The sequence below is a fragment of the Bubalus bubalis genome, chromosome 11 (genome assembly GCF_019923935.1).
Source record: "Bubalus bubalis isolate 160015118507 breed Murrah chromosome 11, NDDB_SH_1, whole genome shotgun sequence".
Taxonomy (NCBI): domain Eukaryota; kingdom Metazoa; phylum Chordata; class Mammalia; order Artiodactyla; family Bovidae; genus Bubalus; species Bubalus bubalis.
This window is the reverse complement of record NC_059167.1, coordinates 36,506,529-36,531,247: the sequence shown is the minus strand read 5'-3', so window position 1 is coordinate 36,531,247 and position 24,719 is coordinate 36,506,529. Positions and strand designations below refer to the sequence as shown.

Genomic DNA, 24,719 nt, shown 5'->3' with positions numbered 1-24,719 from the left:
CAATGCCAGAGTAGTGTTGTCAGAATGCCACAGCTTACTTTCATGAGTGAGTCTCTGAAAGTGTGTCTATAGTATTACTGACAAGGACCCACCTCTGCCTGCCCCAAAGGCACCTACCTTCCTATTCAGGACACAGGAACATGCGGTCTTCTGCTCAGCCCCAGCTGGGAGCTCCCTCCACCAGAAGATAAACTGGGGGCACCAAATGGCGATACCAAGTTTCTAGGCTACTCTGGAGAATTTAGTCCTTCTGTGCTCTGAGTACCCTGGGTTTCCAGGGCATCACTGGCTGACAGCTCCCCTACTTACCGTGGGAAAATATTACTCATGTAGTTATGATGTATACGCTTCAGAGGTCTAAGGGAAACAAATAATTTAGAACTTTTCATAGTAATAAGTGTGAAGTAGAGTCTAGGAGACTTAAGACATAAAAAGCATACAGTCATCACAGTATCTGTAGATTATTGTCCTAGATGGATCACAATGCTTCATGAAGTCTCTGCCATGTCCCAACATCATGGTATCTGTACATTATTTTCCTAAATGGATCACGATGCTTCATGAAGTTTCTACCACGTCTCAAGCTGATGGACAGCTCCACTGCACACAGTGCTTTACATTAGATCAGTGTCATCTAGGGATGGGATACTTTGGGCAGAAAGCCCAATATGAGTAGCTTAAACTATAAGGAACTAATTATTTCACAAAACAAGAAATCAAAGATGGGGTGACTCTAGAACTGGTTAATTCAGCAGCTCAGTAATTTTTTCCACTCTACCATCGAAGGCAATGGCACCCCACTCCAGTACTGTTGCCCAGAAAATCTCATGGATGGAGGAGCCTGGTAGGCTGCAGTCCATGGGGTCACTAAGAGTCAGACACGACTGAACGACTTCCCTTTCACTTTCCACTTTCATGCATTGGAGAAGAAAATGGCAACCCATTCTTGCCTGGAGAATCCCATGGACGGAGAAGCCTGGTAGGCTGCAGTCCATGGGGTCGCACAGAGTTGGACACGACTGAAGCGACTTAGCAGCAGCAGCAGCATCCTCCATGTGCGGGGTGACCGTCCAATTCGGCTCCCCCTCATGGTGCCAAGATGCTACTGCAGCTTCAGATAATGTCGAAGGCCTTGTCTGGCAGGCAGAAAGGGCCTGCCTGCTTCCTCTCCACATGTGTGGTGTTTTTAAAAGTCAGGTTTCTGAATCTGTAAGTTACATACAGTAAAATTCACCATCTTTAAGTGATGAGTGTGACAAATGTATACAGTCACGGAGCAATCAGGGTGTAGAACATTTTTGTCATGCCAAAAAGTTCCCTCCTGTCTAACTGTAGTCAGTCACCTCCTTCCACCTCAGCACCTGGCAACCACTAATCTGATTATAGTCCCTATAATTTGTCTTTGCAAGGATGTCAGATCAATGGAAACAAACATTAAGGTAGCCATTTGTACTCAGCGTCTTTCACTAAGCGCAATGCATTTCTGTCTTGTTGCATTTCTCAGTAGTTTGTTCTATTTTATAGCTGAGTGGTGCTCCATTGTGTAGATATACCATAATTTGTTTATGCATTCAGCAGTTAATGGACATTTGAGCAGTTACTAGTTTTATCTACAATGAATAAAGCTGCTATAAACATTCACAGACAGGTCTTTGTGTGCATGTAGGTTTTCATTTCCCTTGAGTACATTCTTAGGAGTGGGATTGCTAAATTGGAAAGTTAACACACATTGCTTTTTAAGAGGAAGGAGACTTTTCACAAAAGTTCCTCTGTGTTGTCCCATGCCCCTGCCTAAACCAATCTTGGGCAGAAGGAGCAGACAGAAATGAATCAAAATCCATTTTCATGGCTATAGCTTGTGGTTATACTTAGTATTCAGTCATGTCTGACTCTTTGTGACCCCATGGACTGTAGCCCACCAGGCTCCTCTGTCCATGATCCAGATTCTCCAGGTAAAATTACTGGAGTAGGTTGCCATTTCCTCTTCCAGAGGATTGTCCCAATCCAGGGACCAAACCTGCATCTCCTGCGGCTTCTGCATTGCAGGCAGATTCTTTGCCACTGAGCCACCAGGGAAGCCCCTCATAGCTACAGAGGAAGGACAATCTTCCCTGATCATACAGCTTCCTAGGGAAACAAAATCCAGGCTTCTCCAGTCGGAAAGAAGAGAAAAATAGGTTTAGGCCAGTGCCCAATAGAGACCCACCCAGCAACCACCCTAACTCTGGACTTCTTCTATTAGATAATTAATTCCTCACCTTGAAAGCTACTTAAATCAGATTTTCTGCTGAAAGCATCCTAAATGACCCATGTGTGGCTGCCTGCAGCAGTTTTACCCTTGAGAGGGGACTGTGTCATGGCTTTTACCTCACAACAAGGGGGTCCTGACTACAGCTGATTGGACCACCGGCTGGCCAATGGTCCATGAGGGGCTCACTGAAGTGTTCCCCTTGAGATCTGGCAGAACCAATCACATAGTTTCTGGGAGAGTTTGAGCTCAAGACAGTGGGAGAGAGACAGTAAGTAGAAGAAGCATGGCTGCAGAATCAGGAGACAGATACAGAGGACTCAAGCAGAAGGGATGAGGGAAGGAGAGTAGAGGGAAGCCTTGTCACAGTGAAACAGTGGTCAGAGGGATGACAGAAGCAGTGGCAGAGGTCAACAGAATCATCTGTAGGACTCAATCATCAGATGAGGGAGCGCTAGCCATCACGTCCAGGAGAGGGTAACGGGCCCACAGCTACATTCGCAGGGGATCTCCAAGAGGCCTCTGTTTTTGCTGAGACTGCTGAGATGACAGCCAGTTTTTTTGTTTCCCCGAGCATCCACACAGAACCTGCCACCCAAGATTACCTGAGGTGATCAGAACTTGGCCCCCAGAGCTCAGTCGCCTCACAGTCCTCCAACCACAGTGCACCTGATTGTGTCCCTGAAGGCCAAAGTGTACCACGAACACTTGGTCACAAATAGAGCAGCAACTTCACCCTCCTGAACACTGTCAGCTCCCTAAGAAGGGCAGAGACCAGCACGTGTGACAGAAAAAACGAGGGTTCTCTGAGGGCTGGTTCTGAGTCCGGCACCATATGAAGTCCCTCACATGGGTTAAGTCATTAAATCCTAAGAACACTGTGATGTAGGCAGTATTTCCTTTTCCATGTTACAGATGAAGAATCAGGCCTGGAGCTAAGGTCAGCTGATCAGCTTTCACAGCCAAGATGGCAAAGCCTTTTCTGGGGCTGAGCTGCTCCCACTTTCAGCTTAGGATCAGGGACCCTGGAGGGGACGGAGCACGGAGAGACAGAGCGGCAGAGCAGGCGGAAGAGCCTCTCAGTCCCACTGGAAGCTGGGGAGGACACCCAGCTGATAAGGAGCCCAAGCTACACACCTGCACACACGTTTCCAACCTCCAGCCCAATAAAAATGTCTCCGACTTCAGAGTTCTGACCCAAGGATTGAACGAGACCTTGGGCCAAGAGGAAGCAAGCAATTTAGACTCGAGAATTTGTTCTTTATGGCCTCCCAATGCAAAATGCAGACTGTGGCCCAGCAGCACAGGCATCAGCTGATGCTTACTTGAGGTGCAAGGCTGTAGCCCCTCCTGAGATACAGCAAAGCCACATGTGTATTTTACAAGGTCCACTGGTGATACACAGGTACTTACAATTCTAAGATGCTCTGCTCTAAGGAGACAGGGAGTCTTTGGTATAACAGACAGGGGTAGGGAAGAGAAGTGGGGCCAGGTCTTCTCTTATTTTATCCTAGTCCAAACAAGACTGGCCAGTGTATTTTTCAGCCCTTTTATTTAATGATGTCAGGATATATCCACCTCTGCACTGTGGGGCTGGTATTCTGAATGCCCATTTAACAAGAAAAACAGGAATTATTTTTTTCCTTACAAATTGCTTTCCTGAATCTCCTATATGTGTTTCATCTATTCTCCCTGGCTATGTGTGTTTTTGTGTGTGGAAAAAGCAAAGCTTAAATGTCAGAAGGAAGGGATCAGATTCCCTGTCCTCTTGCCAACCGAGAGCACATTTACTAGTCTCTTCCCTCCATTAAACGTTAAATGATGTTTATGAAGCACCCACATGGGCCTGGAGCTTTTCTCAGTGCTTAAGGTTGCCAGGTGGCCAGCATAATGGCATTACCCTTTATTTGAACTTTCTACTCCGGTGTTCTTGCAGGCTCTGCAGGAACACAAGCAGACTCAAATTTAAAGTGAGAACCAAGAATGGGGATAGACATGACACATGAGAAGTAGTTCCTGATTCTTAATCAGGTAAACCAGTGGGCCGTGCCTGGTCAGTTTCACCTTATCAGCGCTGTCCAAGAGCTGTCCTCAACTTCTCTGGCTGTCCCCCACCCTGCCTGAGCCCTGCCTGCTCCCTGCTATCTAGAGGAAAATTAGACAACCCCACAAATGCTGAAAAGGGTATCAAAATAGACCAGCTTTTCCTATGACTATCTCACAGATGACATGACCAGGTTCACCATGTACTGGGCTTCCTGACTTAACAGAACGTGCATTTTAAACCAGACCCAGCCTGAAAATCCAGATGATATAGTCACTACAATTGCTAACCAGGTCAATATAGAAATGAGCATTTTATCCTAACACACGTGGGGAAAAGATCCACTTCTTCGAAGAGGAACTGTATCCTTTCTTTTGTGTCCAAACCTGCAGTCTTTCAACATAACATACTGTTCAGCATAACAAATGCTATGTAAACTTAGGGTGGGTAATTATCTTCCTATCATCACCAGGAACTGAGATATATAACATATAAAAGTGGACTGTAACGTCCTCCTACTCTAAAAGTTAGTAAACTAAGCATTCACTCCAGGAAAGCAGTCAGAGGTTCCTTCACAGAAACCCATCTGCAGAGCAGGCAGGAAGGAGGAGGAGGGAGGGGGAGCTTGTGCACCACCAAACCCATGCCCTCCTCTGTCTTGGCGTCTTCTGCTCCATTTAGGAGAATGCTTTCTGTCCAGTAATGATGAACCCAACGCCATGTGAATGAGATTTGCAGGTGTGAGTGGGAGGCTGCCGGGGCAAACCCGGATGAATGAGAATGTGGAGAGAGGAGGGTTTCTGGGACAGAAGCAGAAGCAAAGGTCATGCTTGAATGAGCAAAAAAAAAAAAAAAAAGACAGACGCCTCTTTCTGAGGGAGTGTAGATAGGTCATCCCAAGAAGCAACTGAGAGCTCTGAGCTTCTGTCAGGGAAGGATGCAACAAAGTGAGCGACCTCTTCAGCAGACAAAAAGAGTCAGAATTGTCTGAAGGCTTGCAAAGTTGGCCAAACCCATGGGAGCCACCTCCCTAGCAGCTCAGGTAACACAGCAGTCTTGATAGGTTAAGCCCCATGAAAGCAAATGAATGGATAAATCAAGGACGCAAATGCCTGTGTGCATACACAAACAGTGCGTGCGTGAACGAACAGTGCGTGCATGCACAAACAGTGCGTGCGTGTACGAACAGTGTGTGCGTGCCTGCATGCTAAGTCACTTCAGTTGTGTCCGACTCTGCGACCCTCTGGACTGTAGCTTGCCAAGCTCCCTCTGTCTATGGGGATTCTCCAGGCAAGAATACTGGAGTGGGTTGCCATGCCCTCCTCCAGGGCATATTCCTGACCAATGGATTGAACCCTGGTCTCCTGCATTGCAGGCATATTTGTTGGCATCTGAGCCTCCAGGGAAGCCCCCACATAGTAGGCACTAATTTAATAGTTACTGAATGAATGAGTAGGTGGATGAGTCAGTTCAAGCTTCAGAGCCAAACATTTGGTCCAGGAACTATGTCAATTCATTCATTAGTTCATACAGCACATTTATTTTGAGAGACCACTTTGTATCTTTTTTTTAAATTGAAGGATAATTGCTTTACAATATCCACTTTATGTCTTGAACTATGCAGCAACTCAAGACAGAAAAGGTCTGCCCTCCAAATTTCTAGTGGGGAGACAGAGAAATAAATACATAAGAAAATAGATAATTAGATAATTTATAAGCAACAGCGAGTGCTATAAAGAAACTAAAATGTATTGTTAGACTAGAGCAGAGGTCAACAAACTTTTTCTGTTAAGGGTCAGAGAGAAAATACTTTGGGTTTTGTGGGCCAAATAATCTCTATTGCAATTATTCAACTCTGCCATTGTAGCCTGGAGGTACCTTGGACAATATGTAAATAATTAACATGGCTTGTATTCAAATAAATCTTCATTTATGGACACTGAAATTTTAATTTCACATAAATTTTATGTTACAAAACATTCTCTTTTTTTAACCATTTAAAATGTAAAAACCATTCTTGACTCTCAGGCCATATAAACATAAGTAGATGGCCAGATATGGCCCCTAGGCTGTAGTTTGTACACCCCTGAAACTGCATGACAGGGCAAGGAGTAGAGGGGGCTCTTCCAGGAAGGTGACATTTAAGCCTAGATTAGCATGAGGAGAAAGAACTAGACATGTAAAGTGGAGGGAAGAACTTTCTAGGCACAAGAAGGCAGGGTGCAAAAGTATGTGCATATGTATGTGTGTGTGTGTATATACACACACACACACACACACACACACACACATATAAACACATCCACAGTACTATCCATCACAGACAGGTGTTGAATAGTGGTGAGGGAAAACAGATCTAGAAACATCTGTGTCCCCTACCTGACCATGATTTGGAGCCATGAGGTTGAAGGCAATCCTGGTCACTGGGCTCGTCAGCCAGGTGTGCAGCTCCACACTTTGATGAACCAGCATGTCTCTAAACAAAACAGATTCTGGCTTTACTCACCCTTGTTTCTCTTCTGCAGACTTCCTCATTGTTCAAGATTGCCATTAGATTTTTAAGCAACAGCATCTTTCTAGAAAATTTGTGGGAAAAGCAGTTCACAAAATGAGGTTGTGCTTGTTTGTTTTGTTCAGGGTTTACAACTTTTTGAGTGTTATGGTTTGATTCCTGGATTCTAACCAACATTGACAAGCCTGGTGCATTTCATGGGAGTGTTTGAACATAATCTCATTAAATACAAATTATCAAAAGTCTTCTGGAATTGTGTATGCAAGGGGAGGGCTTCCCTGGTGGCTTATCAGTAAAGAATCCACCTGCAGTCCTGGAGACGCAGGAGATGCAGATTTGATCCCTGTGTCAGGAAGATCCCCTGGAGAAAGGAATGGCAACCCACTACAGTATTCTTGCCTGGAAAATCCCATGGATAGAGGCGTGGAGAGCTACAGTCCATGGGGTTGCAAAGAGCTTTACATGACTGAACAGACGCACTCATGTATGCAAAGGGAAATTGGACAATTCCATCCATCAACCACACACCATGAGAGCTAGGGCTACCATCAAAAACTAGGTGAAACAGGTACTTGGAAGCCCCTGCTATACCTTCTCCAACCCGCACCACGTAGGGATACAGCATAAGGGGATGACAGAAACAGCCAGCCCCAGGTAAAAGGAACTCGTCTTTGAAGCATATTGTTCTGATTCATTGGTTTCTGGCCCCTATAGCCTTTGGACTTGAATCAATTCCTGTTCTTGTGGAAGCTACCCAGGTCCATATTTTCCCCTTTCATATGTGGATTTTTACTTTGTTGATTAACATTTCTTGCACGGAATTAAGGCACAGAATAGCATCTCAATCCTTTGTATCCCCAATTGGGGGGCAAAGCAACTCAGCAGTTTTCAAGTCCTGGCAGCATCAAAAGAGCATCTGTAATCAATTACCACCTTCCCCTCACCCCATTTCTCACCATCCATTGCTTAAAAATGGCTAACTTATTTTTTTCCCTCATATCCTTGTAAAAACACATGCACACACCAACACACACATGTGCTCCCAGGCTGAAATCACAAGTGCCAAAGCTCAGCCTGGAGAGAACGTTTATGACTGGGTTATACATCCCTGAAAATAGGGGTTTATAATGGAAACACTGACAGATCATTAACTATAATAGCATAAACCGAGGCACAGAATTTTCACGTTGTCTCCATTTTGTTTGTGTCAGCAGGATTTCCAGGCCCAGAATCTGGTGGGAGCTTACGAGCTGTGCCTGAATGTGTGAGGCAAATTTGAGGGCAAGAGGACAGCCTGGAGAAAATAGCTCAGGTCTAGAATATTCTGTGATGTCTGAATTCGAAATGATCACGGGAATCTCAGCAGGGAGAAAGCACTACCTAGGCTGGAAGCCTAATCTCTCTCAGCCACTCATCTCCAATGACCTGCTGCTCCTTGCCCTGAGCTTGACTTTTACTGGTATGTACTTAGTTGTGTCCAACTCTTTGCAACCCCATGGACTGTAGCCTTCCAGGCTCCTCTGTCCACGGGGATTCTCCAAACAAGAATACTGGAGTGGGTTGCCATTTTCTCCTCCAGTTTACTGATATAAAGAAGCAAATTAGAGCAACTGGTTAGTTATCTGATACATGGAAACTATCCCCAGTCAGGTCTTCATTCTGGATCTCAGTCTCTCCTAGGAGGAGATGTATCCACCAACTGATCACCAGTGTTTGGAACATTGACACATAGTAAACACTCAATATGTATTTGGTGCTGCACGCACAGCTGGATGGATCTATGAGCTAATGAAGGAATTATTGTTGTTGTTGTCGTTCAGTCGCTAAGTCATGTCCAATTTTTGCAACCCCAAGGACTACAGCACACCAGGGTTCCTATCCTTCACTATCTCCCAGAGTTTGCTCAAACTCATGTCCATTGAGTCAGTGATGCCATCCAACCATCTCATCCCCTGTCTCCCCCTTCTCTTCCTGCCCTCAATCTTTCCCAGCATCAGGGTCTTTTTCAATAGGTGGTTCTTTGCATCACGGAGCCAAAGTATTGGAGCTTCAGCATCAGTCCTTCCAGTGAATATTCAAGGTTGATTTCCTTTAGGATTGAGTAGTTTGATCTCCTTGCTATCCAATGGACTCCAAAGAGAACTGATCTCTTTTGGCTTCACTCAGGTTTCTCATCTGTGCAATGAGGGGGTTCAACACCATCAGTGGTTCTCAACTCTGCTTGCACACTGAAATGATGCTGAATCACATTACAAACAGACTAACACCTGGATCCTACCCCCTGACCAAATAAATCAGAATCTCTAGACATGTGGCTTGAGCAGCAATAATTTGAAAAACTCCCCAGGTGGTTCTAATGTAGACTAGACAGTTCCAAAATTTCTTTCTGTGTTTCTAATTCTATGGAGTTTAATTCAGCTCATGAAATTCAAGGCCTAGAATTTGTCTCTCCTCAGTTCAGAGAGGGCTTCCCAGGTATTTAGAATCCACCTGCCAATGCAAGAGATGCCAGTTGGATCCCTGGGTTGCGAAGATCTCCTGGAGAAGGAAATGGCAACCCACTCCAGTATTCTTGCCTGGGAAATCCCATGGACAGAGGAACCTGGCAGGCTACAGTCCATAGGATCACAAAGAGTTAGACATGACTGAGCAACTGAGCACACACGCATACAGTTCAGAGATAAAAGGAGCAAAAGTGAAATCACATGGAGAAATTACATTTAGGAAACAATAACCATTTATCGAACTCCTCCTCAGTGCCATGCTGTGCATTGCATGTATTATCTCCAATCCCTCTGACAGGTGGCATTATCCCATCATCCCTGTTTTGCAGATGCGGAACCTGCAGATGAGGAACAAAGTGAATTATCCAAGAGATAAGGAGTCATCCAGGAGAGGCCGCCCTCCCCAGCTGCCATGGGGCATTGTCAGTCAATCCTTTTCAGAATTAAAGGGTGTTTGGCATCGGCAATGATTTTATGTTCAGGCTGAGTGTTGGAAGAAAGAGAAGTGAGAACTTCAAGACACACCACACAAAACTGTGAGGCTTGGGGAGGAGGACTTCTCTCCCACCCCTGCTCCCCTCCAACATGAAAAAGGACAAGCCTGCTGCTCCCCCAGGCCTGGGCCAGCTGTCAGAGATGAGCCCTGATAAAGGCCCTGGGCCTCCTCCTTGAATTCCTTTGTTCCAGAACCCATCCCATTAGAAAAAGGTCACACATCTTTGGCCCCTTTTAATTTCAGGGGTGGAGAGGTAAAAGCCCAGTCGGGGAAACATGTGCAATTATGAGCAATTACTTAAACGGCTTTCAGACAAGCCTTGGCCCTCCACCAGCAGGCAGAGGGGCCAGCGTCTGCGTTTTGTAGGCGAGAAGGAGAGAGGGTGGGAAGGTAGGGACGGGGGAGGGGAGACAGCAAAGCCTTTTGTCACTGGGCTACAAAAATAAAAAAAAAAAACATTGGTATTTCCTGCCACCAGACTAGCTGACACTAACCAGCCCTGCGCAGGGGAACTATTCACTTAAAAGTCATCGTTTCCTTTACTTATCTGCCTCTAAAGAAACAAATCTATTAGCAGCAAGAAATCACTCCAGCGGCTTTAACTAAGTGCTTCCCCCGTTGAAAATGCCAAAGCCCTAGCCTTCAGCTCTGCCCGCCATGCCCTGGCCTCCACTCCTCCCCAGCAGCTGCTCTGAGCTGGCCCGTGTCAGGGCGTCTCTGGCCACTACAGATAACAAGGGCCATTACATTCCAAATCCTTCCCCAACCTCCACCCCTCCCTTCCGCCAAAATCCCAAACCCAATTTCTCCCTGGCAGATCAAAGGCTGCCCGAGCTACAGGAGAGCTCACTCGATCAATAAACTCCTGACACGGGAATAAACAGAACGATACAATATTTTCCTTCAGGATTTATTTGGTCCCTGGAATAGCTGTGGCTTGCTATGCCTTTCCTTTTGAGACCAATGGAGATTTGGTGTAGAGCTGAAAATAGTTTGCTCTCTGAATTAAAAATCAAACCCCCCGATAGCCCCCCAAACACTTTTCTAGTCTTTGTTGGCCTTAAACACACAAACTGTAAGGGGAAGCCTGGTGTTACAGTTGGACTTTTTAGATCTTCCGAAAAGCAACTTGCCTTCCACGCCGACTCAGTGTGCAAGAGTTACTGGAGAGCTACCTAAGCAAGGCAGCCGCATTTTAATAATTAACTTGGCAATTTAGAAACTATAGTAAAAATTAATATGCTTCTCCCATTGTTCATCCTAAAGAATTCTAAAGTACTCCACAGACAATGATCTGAAACTATGGATAAAAAAGTACAATGATTCAAAAAAAGTTAAATGCAAGGATGCTGTGCATTTGGGATATACCAATTGTTTTTAAAGGATATTCATTTTAGAAATCAATCCCATTGACTCCTCTATCACTCTCCTATGACTGTTTCTTTGATACTGAAATCCTTAACTCATGAAATTGGAGAAGAGAGAATACGTAGAGCTGAGTTGCTGAAATAGTCCATGGAACTCATTTAGTATCTAGCATCTAGGTGGCCCCATTAATTATGATGTTACATTTACTCACACATGCCTTCATGTGTATCACATGTATATTACAATTTTAGAAATAAAGTTTTGTATCTTCCTTCTTTGTAAGATACATAAATGTGTATTTAGATCAATTTGAGCTTGTCATTAGTTTGGAAAACGTTCCACAAAGATTACTGAGGTATGTTGTTGTTGTTGTTTAGTTGCTAAGTCACATCTGACTCTTTGCAATCCCATGGACTGCAGCCTGCCAGGCTCCTCTGTCCATGGGATTTCCCAGGCAAGAATACTGGAGTGGGTTGCCGCTTCCTTCTCCAGGGGATCTTCTTGATCCAGGGATCAAACCCATGTCTCCTGCATTGCTGGCAGACTTTTTACCACTGAGTTACCTGGGAAGCCCCAGAGGGACTTCAGTATTAATACTATTATTAATATTAATTTAATGTTAATCCATCCTAATTTAGACTCCAGATAAGCAAAGTAGATCAGCAGCATAGGCCAGAAGATGAGAAAAACAAGGGGGAAAACGGTGTCTTGGGATACAATGACAGTAACAGCTTAAGCCTAGAATACAGACAATAGTGTGTGTCAACTTGACCTCTATAGCCTACAAGAAGAATGGAGACTCCTTGCCAAGCTGTCTGTATATTTTCTCCTACAGAACGACTTCAGATTGACAATTACCGTTTATTGAGAGCTCACATTTACCCGGCAAAGAGTGAAGCACTTGACAAGCTTTACATTATTTCCTTTAGTCCTCACATAAGAGTCCGATGAAATAGGTACCATTTAACTGATGAGGTATGTGGTCCTAAAGAGGTTAACTGTCTTCCCAAGCTCACATGGAAGTGACTGGAAATGCTGGGATTTGAATGGAGGCATCTGACTTCAGAGCTGGCATGTGAACTGCCAGCCTGAGACAACAGCCTGCAAGTTCCCTCCCAGCCCAGCACTTTAAACTTCCACCAAGAGGCAGTAGCCTTTCTCTTCCATAACATCTTCCCCAGTCTTCTCCGTCCAAACTTTTATATGACCTGAGCAATGGATATGTTTACATTGACTATCTCCAAGTATATTCATTATTTTTCAAACACTTTTCCCTTATCCTTGTATTTCTGTCAATTAAGCCAGGAGAAAATCAACATTTCACAGAGGAGAGCATGGATGATTAAGTGCATTGGTGGGGACCTAGAAGTGGGTCTAGCAATACCATGTACCTTTAGGTTTGTGACCTTCAGGAAACACATCTTTTACATTAATTTCCTTAGTTTTCAAGTGCACCGTTTTAAAGAAGCCTGGCATGATTTATTGATGTCTGTCTCCCAGCAGGAGTATTTTCCTTTTCCTCCTCTTAGCACAATGATTTGCACTAATCCTTTAGAGGAGCAGTGGAGAAGTCTTTTGTTCTATTAAGGTAACATGCAGCTGTCTTTACACCCAGTGTTTAGTGACTACTTTGCCAGCGCTTTCAAGTAGTTCACCATGAAAGTTCAGAGTCAAACAGTCTTTGGATGCATGCATACCATGTCGTTGCTGTTTAGTCACTAAAGTCATGTCCAGCTCTTTTGCAACCCCATGGATTATAGCCCACCAGGCTCCTCTATCCAGGGATTTCCCAGGCAAGAATACTAAAGTGGGCTGCCATTTCCTTTCTCATGGAGATCTTCCTGACCCAGGGATCAAACCCGAGTCTCCTGCTTGGCAGGCGGATTCTTTACCACTGACCCACCAGGGAATCTCACACATATACCATCAGATCAGATCAGATCAGTCGCTCAGTGGTGTCTGACTCTTTGCAACCCCATGAATCGCAGCACACCAGGATCCCTGTCCATCAGCAACTCCCGGAGTTCACCCAGACTCACGTCCATCAAGTCAGTGATGCCATCCAGCCATCTCATCCTCTGTCGTCCCCTTCTCCTCCTGCCCCCAATCCCTCCCAGCATCAGAGTCTTTTCCAATGAGTCAACTCTTCGCATGAGGTGGCCAAAGTACTGGAGTTTCAGCTTTAGCATCATTCCTTCCAAAGAAATCCCAGGGCTGATCTCCTTCAGAATGGACTGGTTGGATCTCCTTGCAGTCCAAGGGACTCTCAAGAGTCTTCTCCAACACCACAGTTCAAAAGCATCAATTCTTCAATGCTCAGCCTTCTTCACAGTCCAACTCTCACATCCATACATGACCACTGGAAAAACCATAGCCTTGACTAGACGGACCTTTGTTGGCAAAGTAATGTCTCTGCTTTTCAATATGCTATCTAGGTTGGTCATAACTTTCCTTCCAAGGAGCAAGCGTCTTTTAATTTCATGGCTGCAGTCACCATCTGTAGTGATTTTGGAGCCCAGAAAAATAAACTCTGACAATTTCCACTGTTTCCCCATCTATTTCTCATGAAGTGATGGGACTGGATGCCATGATCTTCGTTTTCTGAATGTTGAGCTTTAAGCCAACTTTTTCACTCTCCACTTTCACTTTCATCAAGAGGCTTTTGAGTTCCTCTTCACTTTCTGCCATAAGGGTGGTGTCATCTGCATTTCTGAGGTTATTGATATTTCTCCCAGCAATCTTGATTCCTGCTTGTGTTTCTTCCAGTCCAGCGTTTCTCATGATGTACTCTGCATATAAGTTAAATAAGCAGGATGACAATATACAGCCTTGACGAACTCCTTTTCCTATTTGGAACCAGTCTGTTGTTCCATGTCCAGTTCTAACTGTTGCTTCCTGACCTGCATACAAATTTCTCAAGGGGCAGATCAGGTGGTCTGGTATTTCCATCTCTTTCAGAATTGTCCACAGTTTATTGTGATCCACACAGTCAAAGGCTTTGGCATAATCAATAAAGCAGAAATAGATGTTTTCCTGGAACTCTCTTGCTTTTTCCATGATCCAGCGGATGTTGGCAATTTGATCTCTGGTTCCTCTGCCTTTTCTAAAACCAGCTTGAACATCAGGAAGTTCACGGTTCACATATTGCTGAAGCCTGGCTTGGAGAATTTTGAGCATTACTTTACTAGCGTGTGAGATGAGTGCAATTGTGCAGTAGTTGGAGCATTCTTTGGCATTGCCTTTCTTTGGGATTTGAATGAAAACTGACCTTTTCCAGTCCTGTGGCCACTGCTGAGTTTTCCAAATTGGCTGGCATAATGAGTGCAGCACTTTCACAGCATCATCTTTCAGGATATGGAATAGCTCAACTGGGATTCCATCACCTCCACTAGCTTTGTTCGTAATGATGCTTTCTAAGGCCCACTTGACTTCACATTCCAGGATGTCTGGCTCTAGGTCAGTGATCACACCATCGTGATTATCTGGGTCGTGAAGATCTTTTTTGTACAGTTCTTCTGTGTATTCTTGCCATCTCTTCTTAATATCTTCTGCTTCTGTTAGGTCCATACCATTTCTGTCCTTTATTGAGCCCATCTTTGCATGAAATGTTCCCTTGGTATCTCTGATTTTCTTGAAGAGATCCCTAATCTTTCCCATTCTGTTGTTTTCCTCTATTTCTTTGCATTGATCGCTGAAGAAGGCTTTCTTATCTCTTCTTGCTATTCTTTGGTTTGGAACTCTGCATTCAGATGTTCATATGTTTCCTTTTCTCCTTTGCTTTTCGCTTCTCTTCTTTTCACAGCTATTTGTAAGGCCTCCCCAGACAGCCATTTTGCTTTTTTGCATTTCTTTTCCATGGGGATGGTCTTGATCCCTGTCTCCTGTACAATGTCACGAACCTCATTTCATAGTTCATCAGGCACTCTATCTATCAGATCTAGGCCCTTAAATCTATTTCTCACTTCCACTGTATAATCATAAGGGATTTTATTTAGGTCATACCTGAATGGTCTAGTGGTTTTCTCTACTTTCTTCAATTTAAGTCTGAATTTGGCAATAAGGAGTTCATGGTCTGAGCCACAGTCAGTTCCCGGTCTTGTTTTTGCTGACTGTATAGAGTTTCTCCATCTTTGGCCACAAAGAATATAATCAATCTGATTTCAGTGTTGACCATCTGGTGATGTCCATGTATAGAGTCTTCTCTTGTGTTGTTGGAAGAGGGTGTTTGTTATGACCAGTGCATTTTCTTGGCAAAACTTTATTAGTCTTTGCCCTGCTTCATTCCATATTCCAAGGCCAAATTTGCCTGTTACTCCAGGTGTTTCTTGACTTCCTACTTTTGCATTCCAGTCCCCTATAATGAAAAGGACATCTTTTTTGGGTGTTAGTTCTAAAAGGTCTTGTAGGTCTTCATAGAACCATTCAACTTCAGCTTCTTCAGCATTACTGGTTGGGGCATAGACTTGGATTACTGTGATATTGAATGGTTTGCCTTGGAAACGAACAGAGATCATTCTGTCATTTTTGAGATTGCATCCAAGTACTGCATTTTGGACTCTTTTATTGACCATGATGGCCACTCCATTTCTTCTGAGGGATTCCTGCCCGCAGTAGTAGATATAATGGTCATCTGAGTTAAATTCACCCATTCCGGTCCATTTGAGTTCGCTGATTCCTAGAATGTTGACATTCACTCTTGCCATCTCTTGTTTGACCACTTCCAATTTGCCTTGATTCATGGACCTGACCTTCCAGGTTCGTATGCAATATTGCTCTTTACAGCATCGGACCTTGCTTCTATCACCAGTCACATCCACAGCTGGGTATTCTTTTTGCTTTGGCTCCATCCCTTCATTCTTTCTGGAGTTATTTCTCCACTGATCTCCAGTAGCATATTGGGCACCTACTGACCTGCGGAGTTTCTCTTTCAGTATCCTATCATTTTGCCTTTTCATACTGTTCATGGGGTTCTCAAGGTAAGAATACTGAAGTGGTTTGCCATTCCCTTCTCCAGTGAACCACATTCTGTCAGATCTCTCCACCATGACCCACCTGTCTTGGGTTGCCCCATGGGCATGGCTTAGTTTCATTGAGTTAGACAAGGCTGTGGTCCTAGTGTGATTAGATTGACTAGTTTTCTGTGAGAAAAATATACCATATACCATACCTCTCAGCAAACTCACCCAGAATGGCCTACCTGCCTAAAGACAGAACTTGGCATCCTTGGCCTAAAAGTGATCAACACCACTGGCCTACCTTGTGGAAAAAAATCTCTGAGCAAAACCCTACAAAACCATAGTGGTGGGGGTTGGGGGGAAGACCAAACCAGCCAAAAGAGAAACATTTTCCTCCACCAAGGAAATCAGCCAGGTGTGGCTGAAGTGGGACAATGGGGCAGGGGCTGGAGGCTCTGGTGTCATCTCTGGCAGATAATGGCCTCACGGGGGCCCTCACCTTGATGAATGTATCTAGGGTTTGTCGGCTTCTCAGTGCCCTGGTTCATCCCTAAAGAGTGATCATCACCATGTTGGTGACTTATTCAGTTTGCTGCTATCTCTTTTGACTGACTGCAATTCTAGCCCAAGTCAAGCCTTTCTTTGGACCAGAGTTGAAAAATAATAGCACCTGGCATCTCAACCATCTTTGGCCTTGAAGGAGAAGACTCCCTCTTCAATGCTCAGTCATTGAAAAGAATTCATGAAGTCATGAAAAGAATTCCTCTAGATGCAAAAGTACCTCCAAACCCAAACCACCTCCTTGGACTCACCCCTTTTGGCCTTCACTGCCTTAAATATTCACACCATATTTGAATATTTAATTCTACAATGCAGTATTTTTTCCTATCATCTTTTTTAAGACTTTGACAAATTATGTACTTACTTAATCTAAACTGTGCAGCTCCATAAAATGTTTATGTACTCTTCTGAGGCAGAAGGGCTTCCCAAGTGGTTCAGTGGATAAAGAATCCGCCTGCAATGCAGGAGATGCAGGAGACACCAGTTTGATACCTGGGTCGGGAAGATCCCCTGGAGGAGGGCATGGCAACCCACTCCAGTATTCTTGCCTGAAAAATTCTGTGGACAGAGGAGCCTTGCAGCTTACAGTCCACAGGGTCACAAAAAGTCAGACACAACTGAAGTGACTGAGCACGCACACACGTTGAATACAGTAGATAGACAAGATTGTCCTAGCAAACACAGCGAAAACTGACTTGCCCAATGAGTGAGCCTCCATGAAGAGTAACATTTTTTCGGAATATACCTTTCCATTGAGTTTCTCAAATATCACAGGATTCTGCTAACTAAACAGGAGCCTCAAAGTGTCTCTGTGGGAGCCACTGTGAGGCAACCCTCTGCTGTCCCACATGCCTGTGACCACAACATATCTGTCCTGTCCACTGACACATGTTCCCTGGGTTCCTCACAGCCAAAGGCACATCTGCCTAAACAGGCTAAATGAATTCTTGGCCTTGTAACCAAAGAAGGATAACCAACCACTGGTGTTTGACCCCATGACCTTGGCCTCGTTACCACCATGCCTTCCCCAACAGAGTTAAAGAGCTGTATTGCTGTGGTCACATCACCTGGCAGGAAACTGCCAAGGGTCTGAGTCCTGTGTGGGCCGGAAAGTCAGAAAATTAAGGCTGAAATACTGCCAATGTGTCTATTTCTAGGAAGCAGTGTACTTCATATACCATGTTCCTATTTTCAAAAATATCAAAATTGCTACAGATTGAAAGCAGTTGATTTTAAGCCTTTAATAGAAATATAAGACTGTGTATTTAACAGGTATGTAAATATATACATGTAACACATTATAGATATTTATATATTAAACCACACATACATTATTTAAATGTATATATTATATTTTTTATATAATTATATATAATATATATATAATTTTAGAAACTTCTGGAGGAGAAATTGAAATAGATGTTTCAAAAGCTTTCTAGTGACTCCATTTTACTTTCGTCCACCAGGAAGATGAATAAAATGAGGACTTTTTGTGTGTTTTCCAAAGTAAGTTCAGTTCAGTCGCTCAGTCGTGTCCAACTCTTTGTGACCCCATGAATCGCAGCACGTCAGGCCTCCCTGTGCATCACCAACTCCCGGAGTTCACTCAAACTCATGTCCATCGAGTCGGTGACACCATCCAGCCATCTCATCCTCTATCATCCCCTTCTCCTCCTGCCCCCAATCCCTCCCAGCATCAGGGTCTTTTCCAATGAGTAAAGTTACCACCAAAATTCTAGTGTTCCTTTTCCTGGCAAGTTCCCTTTGATTAGTCTCCTGAACTTTCTCTCAGGTGCCTGAGGGGCAAGGCATCAACCTACATTAATTGGAAGCCTCCGTTCTAGGAGACTTCAGTAGAGTTTGATCATGGAACTATTTCCTCCCGTGCCCCCTCTTCCCCTCCCTAACCCTTTGCCCCTTGTCTCCATCTTCTCGCCAAGACCTCACCCTGCACCACTCTCCTTTCCCCACATCATGTTCCTGGCATGAGGGCCTTCTCCCCTTGAGCACACCAAGCTCCTGCCTGCCAATAGGTGCTTGCATTTGCTGTTCACTCTACCTGAAAGACCCATCTCTGTCTTCTTCTCATCTTTCATTTCTTACTTTCATAATTACTTGCCCAGAAACACTTCCAGGATCTCCACACGGGAGTCAGTGCCCTACCTCCGCCGTTATTCTCCACTACATCACCCCAAGACTTTTCTTGAGAGTACTTACAATCATCAAGCAATATTCTGAGTATATTTATTCACTTTTAGCCCTCTCCTCCTTCAAGAATGTAAGTTCCACAAAGGGGGAACTTTATCTACTTTTTGCAGTCTCAAATATCCAGTGGCTAGCACACTGTAGGAGCAATGACTGGCGCACAGTAGGAGCTAAATAAACAATAGATGAATGAATGAATAAATGAACTGCCCAATGTTCCTCAGAGGAAGGGCACAGCTTCTCCAGAGGGACTATGAAACATCTGACTTGTTATTTAGGACACTGGTCCCCAACCTTTTTGGCACCAGGGACCGGCTTCATAGAAGACAATTTTTCCATGGACCACAGGGTGGGTAGGGGATGGTTTGGGGATGATTCAAACACATTATATTTATCATGCATTTTATTTATACTATTATACATTGTGATATACAATGAGATAATTATACAACTCACCATAAGGCAAAATCAGATCATGAGGTGTTAGAGTCTCATAAGAAGCTCGCAACCTGGATCCCTCACATGTGCAGTTCACAGTAGGGTTTGCACTCCTATAAGAACCTAGAGGCACTGCTGATCTGACAGGAGGCAGAGCTCAGGCAGTAATGTAAGCAATGGGGAGCAGTTTAAATACAAATAAAGCTTTGCTCGCTTACTGCTCATCTCTTGCTGCACAGCCCAGTTCCTAACAGGCCATGGAACAGTATCAGGGCCTGGTAGTTGGGGACCCCTGATTTAGGGAGTTTGAAGAGCATTAACCACTTCGATAGCTCAGTTGGTAAAGAATCTGACTGCAATGCAGGAGAACCCAGTTGGATTCCTGGGTTGGGAAGATCCACTGGAGAAGGGATAGGCTACCCACGCCACTATTCTTGGGCTTCCCTGGTGGCTCAGCTGGTAAAGAACCCGCCTCCAATGTGGGAAACCGGGGTTTGATCCCTGGGCTGGGAAGATCCCCTGGAGAAGGGAAAGGCTATCCATTCCAGTATTCTGGCCTGGAGAATTCCATAGACTGTATATACCATGGGGTTGCAAAGAGTCGGACATGACTGAGAAACTTTCACTTTCACAACCACTTCAAACACCCTAACACTACACTTAGCCTCCCAGTGTTGTGGGAACTGCCTGACTTCACTAGGGCTTCTCTAGTTTCCAAATACAAAACTGCCTACATATTAAAATGCTTAGAGATATTCAGCCTCTGATAATAATAATAATAGTTACCATTTAGTGAGTACCTTCCCTGCCAGGAATGTTCATAACACATTCTCACATCAGTCCAGTTGGCCAACTTATGGGGTAGTATTATCTATACTTCACAGATGAGGAAGTTGTCTCCAGTGATTGGCAAAAACACATGGAAGATGTAAGTATCAGAGTTGGTATCTGAAGCTTGTCTATCTCATCTGCCTTGAAGGCCCATGCTTTTAATTGTGTCTTTGTTTTGAAAAGCCAAAACATCAGTATGGTAAAGAGAATCAGCTCATGGTACACAAGCATGTGACACACTTGAAAAGTGTGCAAGCATTTGTGTCATAGGATATGTGGTCACAGTTTCCAACCCCTACATACCCATTCTAAACCAGTGCTTATTTGCATGATAACAGTTCAACTACTTCAGGCTGTTCATGAGCATTTCTGGGTTTTCAGATATTACTCCCATCAACTTCAAGGAAAGAAAGCAGAATTATTTGAAATTTAACACTTGTAGAAACTGCTGCTCTCTGCTCCAAGTGACAAACAGCTCATGTTTATGGAAGATATAAGATGAGTTCTGCCTTCTTTGTGGCAAATTTCTACCAAAAGTAATGTGCAGAGCTAAAACAAATTAGTATTCCTAAGAGTAAAATCTATACAGAAATTTACAAGTCCTAATTTTTTTTATAATAATAACTATCTCAGCATCAACACCATTCAAACAAAGCTATAAAAACACTGGGGTAATATTTCAGAGAAAAACAGAGAAGGAAATAACTTACTCTTTTCCAACCCTGAGACCATTATGATTCTTTTATCTGGATAGCTGACTTTTGTTTCTTTATCTGTCCATCATGTAGATCATTCTGTGTCTCTAGCTCTTTTTTTCCTTTCTTCTTTTCTGGAAAACATCACAAGAATATCTATCAAACTCTTGCCCCTTCCACCTGCCTTTTAACTCCTGCCACTCCAATTTCTACATGAAGTTTACCAGCTTCTCCCTTAATATTTTCTTCTGTAAGATGAGCTTCCAAGTTCTTATTCCTTTCTGCTTGAATTTGTATGAAAACGCAAGTGTTTAAGATTTACAGCTCTGCTTAGCAGGCTCTCTTTCCACCTCTTCTGGAGCTTGACTATTGAGCTAAAAATGCCCCAGCTGAAATAGCAACAGACAGAAAGTTTTGAAGACATATCCAAATCTCCCAGTTCAACCAAAAAAGCAATAGCTTTCAAACTTGTTATATTCTGGTGGGGAAGGACTTTCCACAGCCTGACCCAGTTGTCTAAAAGGGAACTTTCATCAGCTTTCATGGTGTACTAACCCAGTGACTGAATTTAATAGGAACCTTTTCACAATAAGGAGAGGATGTGTGCTTGTGGACCTCCTCTCTCAAGCCAGCTTACCAAAACAAGTGTCCAGGTCACCAGACATCTCTCTACTCCTGGGTAACCGGGGATAATAGGTTTAAAAAAAAAAAAAAAGCAAAGAAAGTACAGTGTTGGAGAGCACTGGGAAGCAGTATAGCCTGGAGCAGTGAAGAGTAAAGGATTTGGGATCCCAGTTTTGGTGTAGGAACAGTTTTTGTGATCTTGGGCAAATTAACTTCTCCAAACCTCAGTTACCTCTTCTGTAAAATGGGGCTATTCTCAGTACTTAATTTGTGTTTTTGCTGTGACAAGATAGTTTAACAAGATTGTTTAAAAAAAAAAAAAGCACTTAACACTTTTATGATACCATGCCCTATAAGTGGTTCCTATTGCAATCATAGTTTTTATTTCCTGTTACATCATGGACCAGGCAGCTTCTCATGAGAGCAAAGGAGTTTAGGCCAACAGGTATAATGTCAGGTTTCCCTCCTAGATAACCCAAATCTATACCAGATGAATTAAGTGGAAAAAAGAAAAAATAACAAACAAAGGACCTTTCAAATGTGTTTCCAATATAAATGGCCTAGAAGCAAAAAAGAAAAAATAAAAGGAAAAGGACAGACAAAACAGATAAAGCTTGCATCTCTCCCAGATTTCAACATATACTTTCATAGCTTTGGAAAAGACCCATCTTCAAAGTTCTTTTCTCAAGGGAGAAGAATGTCCCCCAGAGAAGAAGGACTGGCCTCAAAATATCAAGAGAAAGTTCAAAACTCTAGCCTTCACAGTGAGGGAATAGTCTCCAGGTCAGGCGTGTTGACCCGTCTACAGTTTCTTCTGGTGAAGCTACTGAAAAAGGGACCCAGAGGTACACACACGTGTGCTGTCAATCCCTGATGCTCACACATCCCGGGGAATGCACAGGAAAGTGGGGGGAGCCTTCATCAACCCCATCAAACTAATACTTCTAGAGGCTGATCTCCTGACCCTCTGGCCACCAGCTGTCATAAGAGGGATATCGCCTTTTCTGAGACTCAGAGTAACCTTACCAAGAGGTTGTTCAAAAGGTATGCAGTTCGGAGTAGACAAAACAAACTCAGGTGTGCAGGAGAATGGGGCCAGTTCTGATGCAGAGACCAGAGGTAGGCTGCCTGCCACGTTGTTTACCTTAAACTTACTTTATTGGGGCCAGAAAACTAAGCAGCATCCACATTGTGAAACTCAAGATGCCAGCAAGAGTGGCATGTTCCTTTAAATACGCTTTTGCGTTGATTATTTTTAGATGGTGCTGAAAGGAGACAGTTGCACAATTTCCGAAAGAAAGTCACTCGAGAGTCAGACACGACTGAGCGACTAACCCTTTCTTTCTTTCAGAAAGTGTCCACAGCTTAAGTAGTTGATAAATTATTTTCCTTAGTGTGTGCTTTAAAATTTCGCCCGGATGGAAAAGGACACCAACTATATGCCTCATTGACCTAAAAATCAATCACTCTCCTCCATACAGAAATTTAATTATGCTGTAAAATAAGGCCTTATTAGTGTGGAGTATCTTTTTTGCCCACGATTTTCAAAAGCTTCACATATCTGAAATCATTGTGAAAAGCAAAACTCTGATTTCACTGCTTTTCCCCCCTCTTTGGGAAATATCTCCTTTAAATACTAATAGAGCCCAAGCCTATTGACATTTCAAGCAACACGAAACAATTTCCCTGGTCTTTCACCCACCTCATCTAGCAACCAACTTGGTAAGAGTAACAGCAACTCAAACCCATGATTCCGACCCGGTGCCTGGCGAACATTTCTCCTTTTATAACTACTTGAGCGTGGCAGGCTCTTCCTATTAACTACATTACATCACCATTATCAAAGACGAAAGGAAATTAATTTTGTTTTTCAAGGTCTTGGCAATAAGTTGGTTCTTTACTTCATCAGACATCTGCTGTTTTTCTACGTGTGTCATTTGCGAAGCTGAGTTTTCCTTATGACTTTATTCTCATAACAATTTATCACGCAACAGTGTTTACCAGAGGATTTTGGCTGACGGGTTTTTCTCTCCCAGCAGAAAGTGTAACCGTAACTTAAGGCCAATATCATCATCTATATTTCATTTTCAAATAGTTTTCTAGGGCTTAAAAAAAAACAGCCAACAAGACCGTCAAGAAAAAATAACCACTTATGGTCTCCGGCTGAAATGTATTGCCAATGCAACACTACTTTTGTTTTAACAGATGGGCCTTTATCAGCAAATTATGTGGGCAGTTCACCAACTTCTCTTAGGAATAGAGGAGTCCTTCCATTTACTTGTGCTCTTATCTGTTCACTTAAAACCACATTTGATCACAAAATTCTAGGGATATTTTTTTTCATGTATTGATACAAAGGATAAACTACAGAAAATCTTCTGTTCTGTAATCATTAGTCATTCCTGGGCTGATTGATAGGGCCTAAGCCTTATTTCACACCAGAGGAAAAAAAATAATTAGGTCGTCCACATAGATACATTGGGTTCTCTAATGCTCTCTGTGTTTATTCACTGTCTAATGGCATCAGGGCCTCTGAAAAAGCTCTTCACAGTATTTATTTTGATGAATAATCTGCTGGGGTTTGACTCATTTTTCTTTTCCTTCTCCCATCTCTCACTATTCCTCTCACTTTCTCCAGCAGCTAACTAACTCCTAGAAGTCTCAGTTCTGCTGGAAAACACAAGAGCCAAGTTCACAGCAGACGGTCATTTCAGACAAGAGTCAGTAGCTCTAGTATGGGGTGTGCAGAGAATCAGAAAACCAGCTTCAAGGAATATTAGAGAAAACCTCAATTTGCCACATGCTTCCTATAAAGACTTGTGTTTTTATTTTTTATTAAAGAGATTCTCATCCAAAAAAAAAAAAAAAAACAAGAGATGAATGATGATAATTTTTCTTTTGCCCTGAAACTTACTTTCACCTTTCTGTGTTGCAATTTACCATTAGCATTTCCACAAGGATCCAATCCCTAGGCCTCAGTTTTTCTAAACCTATAAAATAAGAAGGTTGCACTAGACCCAAAGTTGAGTGTTCAGGCTGAGCACCTGAGGAGCTGGTTCAGTAAGCAGATCTGAGCTCCACCCTGATTCAGTAGGGTTGAAGTGGCACCCAGGAATATTCCATTTTCAACCCTCCAGGGGTAAATCTAATGCAATCAAGGTGCTTCCTTTTCCAAATATCTGTGACTCCATAAAAACCTCAGTGAGCTCTTAGCTGATCAGCTGAGCAAATCTTACAT

At 43.4% G+C, this 24,719-nt stretch overlaps 1 long non-coding RNA gene across 3 annotated transcripts in view; it reads right to left on the bottom strand.

The window, feature by feature from the left end:
- LOC123328025 overlaps nucleotides 1–24,466 on the bottom strand; it is a 57,488-nt gene extending 33,022 nt beyond the window's left edge. For 2 of the 3 annotated variants that reach the window (XR_006542733.1, XR_006542734.1), the window contains exons 1-4: nucleotides 23,184–24,466; nucleotides 20,873–20,991; nucleotides 9,540–9,646; nucleotides 6,672–6,768 (exon numbers count right to left, since the gene is read on the bottom strand). This is a non-coding gene — a long non-coding RNA (uncharacterized LOC123328025). Of the gene's footprint in view, nucleotides 1–6,671; nucleotides 6,769–9,515; nucleotides 9,647–20,872; nucleotides 20,992–23,183 lie in introns of those variants that run through there. The other variant, XR_006542732.1, reaches the window with a different exon arrangement.
- Between the last annotated feature and the right edge of the window lie 253 nt (nucleotides 24,467–24,719).